This window comes from Triticum aestivum, chromosome 2A (genome assembly GCF_018294505.1).
Source record: "Triticum aestivum cultivar Chinese Spring chromosome 2A, IWGSC CS RefSeq v2.1, whole genome shotgun sequence".
Classification (NCBI taxonomy): Eukaryota; Viridiplantae; Streptophyta; class Magnoliopsida; order Poales; family Poaceae; genus Triticum; species Triticum aestivum.
The window spans coordinates 459,738,675-459,748,714 of NC_057797.1; positions in this window are offsets into that span (position 1 = coordinate 459,738,675).

Here is a 10,040-nt window from a genome sequence, read left to right on the forward strand (position 1 = left end):
AAAATAATGTATAGGAGCTTGGGATGCCTCCGATGATATGTAATCCTCCTCTCACCATAGTAGTACTTGTTGGTCTCGTACTAAACCTCGTATGGTGTGTATGACGATGGAATAAAAGAAGTAGTTTCTGTATCTACCATGTCATACGGATGATCATCTTGCATTCTGAGTTGTCCATTACATTCTACATTCTATGTCGGAATCTTGTCATTCTGGACTAAACCATTGTCTTGTTTTTCCTAGGATGGTCAACACCCGCAACAACCCTGCTCCCCCAGAGCAAGCCGAAGGCAGCAGAGTTGGGGATACAAATCTGCCTCACCCTCCCTCTCTGGCAGAAGTTATGCTAGAGGCTGAGAGAAAAAAGCGGGAGACCAACCATTTGTTGGAGCGTATTGAACAGAACACAGCACACCATCAGAGGACTAACTTGGTGTCACTCAGTGATTTCATCAAGTTACATCCACCCACGTTCCACCACTCCGTCGAGCCTCTCGACACTGATGACTGGCTTCGCAGTATTTCTCACAAACTGCGTTCTGCGCCAGTAGCTGAGGCTGACAAGGTCACCTTTGCTGCATATCATCTTGAAGGCCCCGCCAGTCTATGGTAGGAGAATTATGGAGCTATGCGCCCAGCGGACCATGTCACTACTTGGGCTGAATTCAGCGAGGCTTTCCGTGAACATCACATTCTGGAGGGTCTCATGGACCGTAAACGTGAGGAGTTCTGTAGTTTCACTCAAGGTCGACTCTCTGTTGACGCTTACAGCAGGGAGTTTGGTAACCTTGCCCGTTATGCAACGGAGGAAGTTTCTACTGATGCCAAGAAGCAGGCAAGGTTCCGTAAGGGACTTAGTCCTGAGCTTCACCGCGACCTCCGTCTGCATGAGTGCACATCTTTTCAGAAGCTTGTTAACAAGGCCATCAGTGCTGAGACTGGTCAGACTGATTATGAAGCAACACGCAAGCATGGTCGTGACTTGGGTTCCTCATCCGGTGCTGGTCCTCAGAAGCGCCGCGTGTGGGTGCCTAACACTGCCCTGCCACCCAGGTTCACATCGAGGCCATCCTTCCAGGCGCCTCGCCCAGCTCAGCCATATGCACCAGCCAAGCCCTATGGTGGTCCAACCAACAATGCTCCTCCACGTACCAGTTCCGTGACTTGTTTCAAGTGTGGGGAATCAGGCCACTATATGCGCGAGTGTCCCCAAACCAACCCCAACCAGACAGCAAAAACTGTTGGCCGCGGCAAGGCGACAGGGAAAGTGTTCTACGCCAAGCTGGCCACCACTGCCCGTGGCCATGTTAATTGTGTTTCTGCGGAAGAGGCTCAAGAAGATCCCAACGTCGTTCTCGGTACGCTCCTTGTTAATTGCCACCCGGCATCTGTTCTTTTCGATACAGGAGCATCTCATTCATTTATATCCGAGAGCTATGCTCGTCTGCATAACACCACATTCTGTGAGATGCCCACCTCTATGGTAATTCAAACTCCGGGATCCAAATGGCAAACTTCTAGAGTAAGCCATGGAAATGAAATTCAAGTCGACAAACTTGTTTTTCTCGCATCTTTGATAGCCCTCAAATCTTCGGATATTAATATCATCTTGGGTATGGACTGGATGTCAGCCCATCATGCCAAAATTGATTGCTTCTCTAGGACTGTTCAACTCACCCATCCTTCGGGGAAGATAGTCAATGTCTTGACCCGAATAGCCAAGCGACAGTTATATTCTCTTAACGCCAGCCCTTTGCCAGACCTTGAGGACATTCCGGTAGTCCGTGACTTTCCGGATGTCTTCCCAGAGGAATTGCCAGGTGTTCCACCTGACAGAGATGTCGAATTCGTGATAGATCTCATTCCAGGAACTGTCCCGATTTCCAGAAGACCCTACAAGATGGCACCTTTTGAACTAGCCGAGCTTAAGAAACAACTCGATGAGTCCTTGAAAAAGGGTTTCATTCGACCTAGTTCATCTCCTTGGGCTTGCCCCGTTCTCTTCGTCAAGAAGAAGGATGGTACGGACCGGATGGTTGTAGATTATCGACCTGTCAACTTGGTCACAATTAAGAACAAGTATCCGCTCCCCAGGATCAACGACCTGTATGATCAGCTCGCTGGATCCTCAGTCTTCTCTAAAATGGATTTGAGGTTGGGCTACCATCAAATCAAAATCAGAAACAGGGACATTCCGGAAACGGCCTTTGTTACTCGTTATGGCCAATACGAGTACACCGTCATGTCCTTCGGTTTAACCAACGCTCCAGCCACCTTCTCTCGGTTGATGAACTCAATCTTCATGGAGTATTTGGATAAATTCATCGTGGTTTACCTCGATGATATACTCATCTACTCCAAGAACGAGGAAGAACATGCCGAACACCTAAGGCTAGTGTTGAAGAAACTTTGAGAGCATCGCCTTTATGCCAAATTTTCTAAATGTGAATTCTGGTTGTCAGAAGTGACCTATCTTGGACATGTAATTTCTGGTAAAGGCATTCCTGTTAACCCTGAGCGAGTTCAAGCCGTCCTTAATTGGACTCCACCTGAATCGGTCAAGCAAGTTCGGAGTTTCCTTGGCCTAGCGAGCTATTGCCGTCGCTTTGTCGAGAATTTCTCCAAAGTTGCCAAACCTCTAACTGAACTCCTCAAGAAAGATAAAAAGTTCGAGTGGACTCCACAATGTGAGCACAGTTTCCAGCAACTGAAAAGACGTTTAACCTCTGCTCCCGTACTGGTACCACCGGATTTTTCCAAGGATTTTGTTATCTACTGCGACGCCTCACGACAAGGACTAGGCTGTATTCTCATGCAAGATCGACACGTAATTGCTTATGCTTCACAGCAATTACACCCACATGAGGAAAACTACCCCACTCATGATCTAGAGCTTGCAGCTGTAGTCCATGCACTCAAAACATGGCGACATTACCTTCTCGGTAATCGTTGCGAAATCTACACTGATCACCAAAGTCTGAAGTATATATTCACCCAACCGGATTTAAATCTCAGGCAAAGACGTTGGGTCGAGTTGATCACAGATTTCGACTTAGGAATAACTTACACCCCAGGGAAAGCCAACGTCATGGCTGATGCGCTAAGTCGTAAATCTTATTGTAACAACCTGATGTTACAACAAAGTCAACCGCTTCTCCATGAGGAATTTCGGAAGCTTAACCTTCACATTGCTCCTCAAGGATTTCTTTCCACCTTGGTGGCGAAACCTACTCTTACGGATCAAATCATCGCTGCCCAAAAGCGAGATAAGGGAATATCTAAGATCAAGGAGAACATTGCTAGCGGGGGTGCTAGATGTTTCTCCACAAATGATCATGGTGTTGTGTACTTTGAGAACCGTTTAGTGGTTCCCAAGAACCAGCATCTGCGGCAGTTGATCCTTAAGGAGGCTCATGAATCTCCTCTCACCATTCATCCCGGTAGTACCAAGATGTATCAGGACCTACGCCAGAGGTTCTGGTGGACTAGGATGAAGAGAGAAATTGCTCAGTATATTGCTAATTGCGACGTCTGCCGTCGTGTAAAAGCAGAGCATCAATGGCCTGCTGGCACCCTTCAACCCCTAGCTATTCCTGAATGGAAATGGGATAGAATTGGTATGGACTTCATTACCGGTTTTCCCAGGACCAAGAGAGGGAATAACGCTATCTTCGTCGTTATCGACCATCTTTCCGAAGTGGCCCATTTCTTACCTGTTCGTGAGAGTATAACTGCTAGTCAGTTAGCAGACTTGTACATCTCCTGAATAGTGTCTCTCCATGGTGTTCCTTTGGAAATTAACTCAGATCGAGGAAGTCTTTTCACCTCTCGATTTTGGGAAAGTTTCCAAAATGCTATGGGAACCCGCCTTTCTTTTAGTACCGCTTTCCACCCTCAATCAAGTGGTCAAGTGGCACGCGTCAACCAGATTCTAGAAGACATGCTTCGAGCTTCTATTATCTCATTCGGAATGGAGTGGGAGAAATGCCTTCCATTTGCCAAATTTGCTTATAACAACAGCTATCAATCCAGTTTGGGCAAAGCCCCTTTTGAAGTTCTCTATGGACGAAGGTGTCGAACGCCTCTTAACTGGTCAGAAACCGGGGAAAGACAATTCTTTGGCCCGGATATGATTCGGGAAGCAGAAGAGCAAGTTCGCATCGTTCGTGAAAAGTTGAAAACAGCCCAATCTCGTCAAAAGAGTCAATACGACCGAAAACATAAGGCTGTGACTTTTGAGGTTGACGAGAAGGCTTACCTTCGGGTTACTCCTCTGAAGGGAACCCATCGCTTCGGTATCAAGGGAAAATTGGCTCCTCGTTACATTGGACCCTTTCGCATTCTCGCAAAACGAGGAGAAGTTGCCTACCAATTGGAACTACCTCCGCATCTCTCCAGAGTCCACGACGTCTTCCACGTTTCTCAACTCAGGCGTTGCTTCTCGGATTCTATCCGTGGAGTAGACCACGAAACGCTTGATCTCCAAGATAATCTCACGTATCGAGAGTACCCCGTTCGTATCCTCGATCAAGCTGAGCGTACCACTCGACGTCATAATATCAAGTTTCTCAAGGTTCAATGGTCGCACCATTCTGAGAATGAAGCAACTTGGGAAAGGGAAGATCGTCTTCGACTCGAGTATCCCGCCTTCTTCCCGGAGGAACCCAAATCTCGGGTCGAGATTCTTTTGAGTGGGGGTGAGTTGTCACACCCTAGCTAGTTCATGCATTAGAGTGTTGCATCATGTCTATCCTTTCATCAGAAACTTGAAATGGGGATGTCAGAACCCCCAGCCCCCTCTGAAACCAACTAGGGTTTACTAAAAACTTTTTCAATGAACCTGAAATGCCCTTCTAAAATGTCCATCATTTTTGTCTTGGTTCAGAACCTCTGCCAAAAGTGTTGCACAATTTTCTAGGTCATCTTAGGATCTTTGAATTAAATGATAAGTATTTGAATTTGGGCATTTAAAATTATATAAAATATTTCAAATGCTCAAATATTCCTAAACTGAAATGTTTCATGTTGGAAATATTCCAACTTTGGACCAGGAGCAGTTTGGTGATTTTAGGAGTTGCCTAGGTATTTTTAATAATTCAACAAAGTTGCAGAAAAATAGAAAAAGAAAAAAAACAGAAAGGAAGGACTTACCTGGCGCCTGCAACCCGGCCCACCTGCCGGCCCAGCCCAGCGCCGCGCCAGCAAGCTGCTTGCCGGCCAGGCAGGCAGGCAAGGTGCTCGACGGCGAGCACCGCATGGGTGCCACGCACCTGCTCGCCGCCTCGCCGCTCCACTCACCCGGCTAACGCCATGGATCGACCCCTCTCTCTCCCCCGAACCCCCCAGACGCCCCCTCTCCTCTCCAGCTCCTCCCCCTCGCGCTCCCCAGCCATGGCCGACGCCACCGCCGCCGCTCCATCGTCGTAGCCGCGCTCCCCGCCGCCCGTGCTCCGTCTCGTGGTGTCCAGGAGCTCCGCCGCCGTCCACTTCATCGAGCTAACCGAGCCCCGCGTGCTCGTGAGGCCCGAGTCCACCGCACTGACTTCGCCCGAGTTCGCCGTCGCCGGAGATCCCCTTCAACGCCGTCGCCGCATCAGCTCGTCCCCGACCCCGCCGGTGGCCTCTACGGGTGCTCTGTGAGCCTAGCTACCCCTCCTACCCTTCCTCTCTCGCCCCCGAGCTGTGTAGCCACCGCACGAAGATCACCCGCACGCACCGCCGCGGATCTCGTCGCCGACGTGCTCCCGGCCTTCCTCCGGCCACCTCACGGTGTCCAACGCACTCACCACGCTGCGTTGAGTCCAACCGTGCACTCCCCGCACCTCACCGCACACCCTAGCCCTGAGTTCGCCTTCACCCGAACTCCGGTGACCGCCTAGGTCGTCGCCGGCGCCAACTCCGGCCACCCCGACCCCAACTGACTCCACCAAGAGTCGAGGCTCGTCCTCAGCTCCACCCCGATGCCCTCCGCGACCCATTTGGTGGCCGGAACGGCCAAAACCACTTCCGCCGCCGCGTCGGGCTCGCCGGCGGCTAAACACCGGTGCAGCCATTTTGACTTTGACCACGGGTGGGCCCTGGTTGACTCTGTTGAGTCAATGACAGGTGGGGCCACCTTCTGCTAATTATCTAGATTAGTTTAAACTAAATTAAATTAGTTAATTATCCACTAACACCCTGGACCCACGCGTCAGGTTTGACCTGGACCGGGTCTGTTGACTTGCTGAGGTCAGCATGACCTCATGCTAACACAGTAAACCTTTTCTGAAATTAAAATAAATCTAAAATGATTTATAAATTCCAGAAATTGTTGCAAACTTCAAAAATTCATATAAATTCAACCGTAGCTCCAAATCAAACAAATTATATATGAAAAATGATCAGAAAAATCCAATCTATCCATCTGTACTAGTTTCATGCATGTTTAAACAAACTAACTTGAGGTTTAGTGCAGAACAAGATAAAACACTTTAAAGGGCCATTTATGAGTTTGAAATTTGAATCTTTGGTTCAAATTGATTCAAACCCATCTGGTTTTAGTTGCATTAGCCCAACACACTCATATTGCCATGTTTCATGCATGCATCATATTTGTCACACATTGTTTGGTGATGGTTGTGTATCGGTGTTCTTTGCGGCAGGTTCTGCCTCCGAGGAGTACCGTGATTACCCTAGCGAAGAACCGTATCCGTGCATCGATCCATCAGGCAAGCAACCAACCATTTGATCATATCGATACAATCCCATGTTCTCGCTCTTGCTCTCTTTTACTGCATTAAGACAACACGTTTCAAACTACTGTGTGCTACCGTAGTTGAACCCATTTCCTCTGCATGACCTGTCATTGCCACAGTAATTAGATGAAACCCACTAGCATGTGTAGGAATTGATTGAGCCATATGTATGTGTTCTTCCTACCTTGCTATGCCTGCTATGCTTAGAGTCGTGTCAGGTCTGGTTCATCTGGGTGATGGGCTGGAGTGAAATGATCATGTCGGTAATGAGAGTGATGTGGTGAACACGATTTGGTAAAGGTATCGATGAGAGGCCATGTAGGAGTACATGGTGGGTTGTTTCATTGAAGCCGACCTTAAGAACTGAGATCTATATGTGTGATTTAAGATTCAGCTACTACCATGCATTGGGCCCTGAAATATGACCCCGCTCGACTTCTTATTCACCCTAGTCCTCTGTCCAGGAGTTGCAAGTAGTTTCTGGTGTTTGTAGCTTACTAGAGGCCGTGGACAGCGCTGACCCGCGGGGTGGGCTGTGATGCGGTAGGTACGTGGCACGGTGTACCGAATACCCGTTAGGTATCTCGGGAACCCTGTACACATCGTTCGGGGCCGTATGGGAAACCTCGGTCGGACTCCCTGCGGATGGAACCTGGATAGGCGATAAACCTGGACTAGAGACTTAGGTGTTTAGGTAGGTCGTGGTCTACACCCACGTCGGCTTTCGCTTGAAGTCTGCCGAGCACATGTCGTGTGCAGACGCTAAGTGGTGGAAACATGTATGAAGAAGTACACCCCTGCAGGGTTAACATGATCTATTCGAATAGCCGCGTCCGCGGTAAAGGACTACTTGGTTGCTTATACAGTTCATAGACAAGTGAATGGATACTACTAAAAATCTCAAGATAAGCGTGAGTGCCGAGGATGGCTCTTCCGTAGGATGACGGAGGTGGATCCTCGGTGGTGTGTTGAAGTGGTGAGTAGTGGACTCGTGTGCGCAAAACCATTTCAAGTTGGAGTCTCGTAGGATAGTTTAGCCAAGAGTCAAAGCTGGCTTGCTGCAATAACTCCACCAACCCTTCTTGATAATGTGCATGTATGTAGGATCTGACGTAAGTCTTGCCGGGTACCTTTGTACTCATGTTGCTATAATTTACATTTTACAGAAGGCGCTGCAACCCCTTCTGATGGGTTCTTCGTAGACGTTGACATCGACGAGTAGACTAAGGCCCAGGTGGTAATCCTGAGCTTGTGAAGGTCCACGTAGTATAGCTAGGCTTTCCAAGCCTCTTTTATTTTGCTAGTTGTCTGTACTCAGACAAGTTACTTCCGCTGCTGGTTTGTATGACTGTATGACTTGAATGTGGGTCGTGTGACCCGTACTTGTATGTATGTTATGTATGGCTCTCTGAGCCTTTACATAAAGTACTTGTGTCGTAGAGTCATGTTGTGATGCCTTGTTGTATTTGCATATATCGAGCATATTGTGTGTATGATTGAAATGCTTGGTATGTGTGGGATCTGACTATCTAGTTGTTTATCTTTAGTAGCCTCTCTTACCGGGAAATGTCTCCTAGTGTTTCCATTGAGCCATGGTAGCTTGCTACTACTCCGGAACACTTAGGCTAGTCGGCATGTGTCCTTCTTCGTTCCTGTGTCTGTCCCTTCGGGGAAATGTCACGCATTGAGTACCGGAGCCCTGTTAGCCCGCTACAGCCCGGTTTACCGGAGTCCTGCTAGCCCAGTGCTACAGCCCGGACCCACTTGCTGATGACCGACACATTCGATGCTGGGTCATGGATGCCTGTCCCTGTAAGTCTGTGCCACTTTGGGTTTACGACTAGTCAAGTCAGCCCGGGCTCCTTATCATATGGATGCTAGCGACATCATCATATACGTGAGCCAAAAGGCGCAAACGGTCCCGGGCAAAGGTAAGGCGATACCCGTGGGAATACCGTGCGTGAGGCCGCAAAGTGATATGAGGTGTTACAGGCTAGATCGATGTGACATTGAGTCGGGGTCCTGACAATATTCGGGAGATCGCGTCTGCAACTACTCCAGCCATCAATTCGGAGCAAATTGCGCCATCCGAGAGCGGAGGGATGGACCCCGCCATGGAGGCCACACTCTCAATGGCAATAGAGCCGGATACTAACTTCACCCCTTACGAGAGCCATGTCGCCGAACCACTGGATTCGTCTCCGGCCACGGACTCCGAGCCGCCTGCATCCGTGCCCATCGAATCCGACTGGGCGCCGATCATGGAGTTCACCTCCGCGGATATCTTTTAGCACTCACCTTTCGGCGATGTGCTAAATTCGTTAAGGTCTCTCTCCTTGTCGGGGGAGCCTTGGCCGAACTATGTCCGACTAGAATGGGATGCGGACGACGAAGAAATTCGCTACCCACCCACCACCCACTTAGTAGCCACTGTCGACGATTTAACTGACATGCTCGACTTCGACTCCGAAGACATCGACGGTATGGACGATGATGCAGGAGACAAACAGGAACCACCGCCCACAGGGCGCTGGACGGCCACCTCATCATATGATATATACATGGTAGACACCCCCAAAGAGGACAATGGCGGCAAGACAGCGGAGGATGACCCTTCCAAGAAGCAACCCAAGCACCAATGTCAGCGGCGCCGCTCTAATCCCCGCCACAGCAAAAGTGGTGATACCGGCACAGGAGATAATAAAGCTCCAGATAGTGCCGAAGACAACCACAACCCCCTCCAATATGATGTAGAGCGGGAGGATAAACAAGCTAGCCCTCCAGAGCAGGCGGCAGATGGAGAACTGGAGGAGGAAAATTATATGCCTCTCTTCGAAGACGAGGTGAGCCTCGGCGACGAAGAATTTATCATCCCCGAGGATTCCGTCGAGCAGGTGCGCTTCAAGCGCCGGCTTATGGCCACAACAAATAGCCTGAAGAAAAAGCAACAACAGCTTCAAGCTGATCAAGACTTGCTAGCAGACAGATGGACCGAAGTCCTTGTGGCCAAGGAATACGAACTCGGGCACCCCTCCAAGAGTTACCCAAAACGCAGGTTGCTACCTCGCCTAGAGGAGGAAGCATTGAAACCTCCATCACCAGTGTATGATGCGGCTGACCGGCCACCGCGTGGCCGAGCCAGAAAGGCGTTTCAGCCTGAAGTTCAGCCTGCACCCCGCCGCCACTCAATCAAAAATACCAAGGTCCGGGGCAACACACGGGACCTGTGAGACGTATTGGACAGCAGGGCAAAACTTGCAAGGTCAATATACGGGTCACGGGCGCGCGCGCCAACACGGGACGATG